General features: G+C 43.7%; 1 protein-coding gene across 4 annotated transcripts in view; it reads left to right on the top strand.

The window, feature by feature from the left end:
• LOC107275037 (M-phase inducer phosphatase) overlaps positions 1-1,770 on the top strand; it is a 57,912-nt gene that overhangs the window by 3,504 nt on the left and 52,638 nt on the right. The window lies entirely within an intron of this gene.

Here is a 1,770-nt window from a genome sequence, read left to right as displayed (position 1 = left end):
GGGGGGGGGGGGTGTTTCTATTGTATTTTTGGGTCTGATTTTTTTTTTATCCACTTTTTTTTTGAAGGGGCTTTTCGGGGTTACTGACACTTGGGACTGTTGACAATGGCAGTGTTGGCTTGCGGCAAAATCCTATAGGATCCAATATCCTGGATGGGCGATCGTTAAAGGGACTGGGGGGTATCTAGGTATACGGAGAGTGGGGGTAAAAGGGCCTGCTGTGGGCCAAGTCGAGGGATTTCCCCGTCCTTGAAGGGACTCTGACGTCTGTCGGCTCCGCCACGTACCTTCTTAAAGGAAACAGTGTTTCTCATTTGGATTTGACAGTATGGGATAAATTTTTATTTATGCTCCGATGCGAACGAATCGGCTTGCGCCATCTATTGGATAAGAACTAATGCATACGAATATATCAGTGACGAGGTGAATTGGTGATAAATAATTTTTGGGTGAAAATTAACGATGGGATCGTTTCGCCACGTTGACCGAGGTGTCAAAAAAGGGTGATAAAAAAAAATAATGTCAAAACTACCCTCTGCGGTACCCTTTCTCCTTGAAACATATTGTTTCTCATTAATCGAGCTACCCAAATCCTCGAGCAAGCTCACGCTACCCCATACTAATTGCATCTAATTAATTAGTTTCATCCCTTGACGTTCCTTGATGCTTTTTTTTTCAACTCTTCGGACCGAAGAATTGCTAGATCGGGGTATAGGGGTTTTCTTCAAGGGGTAGTTATGACATGGTTTAACTACACTTACAGGCGGTGCATGATTAAGGGCGGGCAGGGTGTTGAGAACCGTTCGGGATGCAGGAGGCAAGTAGCTCGTGCCCTGGCCAGGTGCTCACCTGCCCCCTTGATGGGTGGTGGTTCTGGTAGGCGCCCCCTTTTCCCGGGTCTCTGCCTTTACCGGGGGTGCAGGTTTACCCGTAGAGCCAACGCACCCTAAGTGTTGGTTAGGTTATGTTGTATAGGCCAGGCTCTCAGTATTCGTGCAGGTAAACGTCTGCTCCAGGCCCTCCTGGGGCACTGACCTACCCCCGGAATTCTCCGAAACCGTTAGCGATCAGCTGTTCGATTTGCAAAAAGCATCCCTTATTTTTTTAACACTTTTTTTGTCTACTCAAAATTTTTTTATTCACTTTTTAAATCCAATATATCGTCCGCCAGTTGGCTGACAAATTTTTCGCGCCTTTCGAAAATTTTTTTATCGTTCAAATACACTTTTTGAATTATTAAAATTATCAGTATACCCAAACGTATTATCGGGTATCGATTATACATTAACGGGATATTTAAGATTTTAAAAATCGTTTATGGTCGTGCATAACAGCGAACGGGCAAATTTTTCCTATTTTCCTAAATTTTTTCGATTTTCTTCAATTTAACGTACCGATAGTACCGTAAACGGTTAATTTAGTAAAAGAAAACCAAGTACCAGACAGATTAATTCCTGGAGGATTTAACAAACAGGGCGATGAACATTTTCAATTATATCACGTTCAGCATCGGTACGCCGAATGACGGTTCGACGAATGATTCGCATTCCTGCACAGCTGCACGAACTGGCACGAGGAGGACCTTCCGCCATGATCCTAAATGGATCTGCGCAAAGAAGCTGCGCTCCGTTAAAGGACAGATACCGAGCACGTAGACTCCAGACGTAAGAAGAGAACAAAAAATTTAAAAAAAAAAGCAAAAGAAAAGTTACATGCGAACACTGATTACAGGGGGGGGGGTGTTAAAAATTTGGCGCCCATTTTTGAAAC

The sequence above is a fragment of the Cephus cinctus genome, unplaced genomic scaffold (genome assembly GCF_000341935.2).
Source record: "Cephus cinctus unplaced genomic scaffold, Ccin1 Ccin1_scaffold0123, whole genome shotgun sequence".
Classification (NCBI taxonomy): Eukaryota; Metazoa; Arthropoda; class Insecta; order Hymenoptera; family Cephidae; genus Cephus; species Cephus cinctus.
Note: the sequence above shows the minus strand (reverse complement) of the source record. Positions and strands in the feature narration are given on the sequence as shown.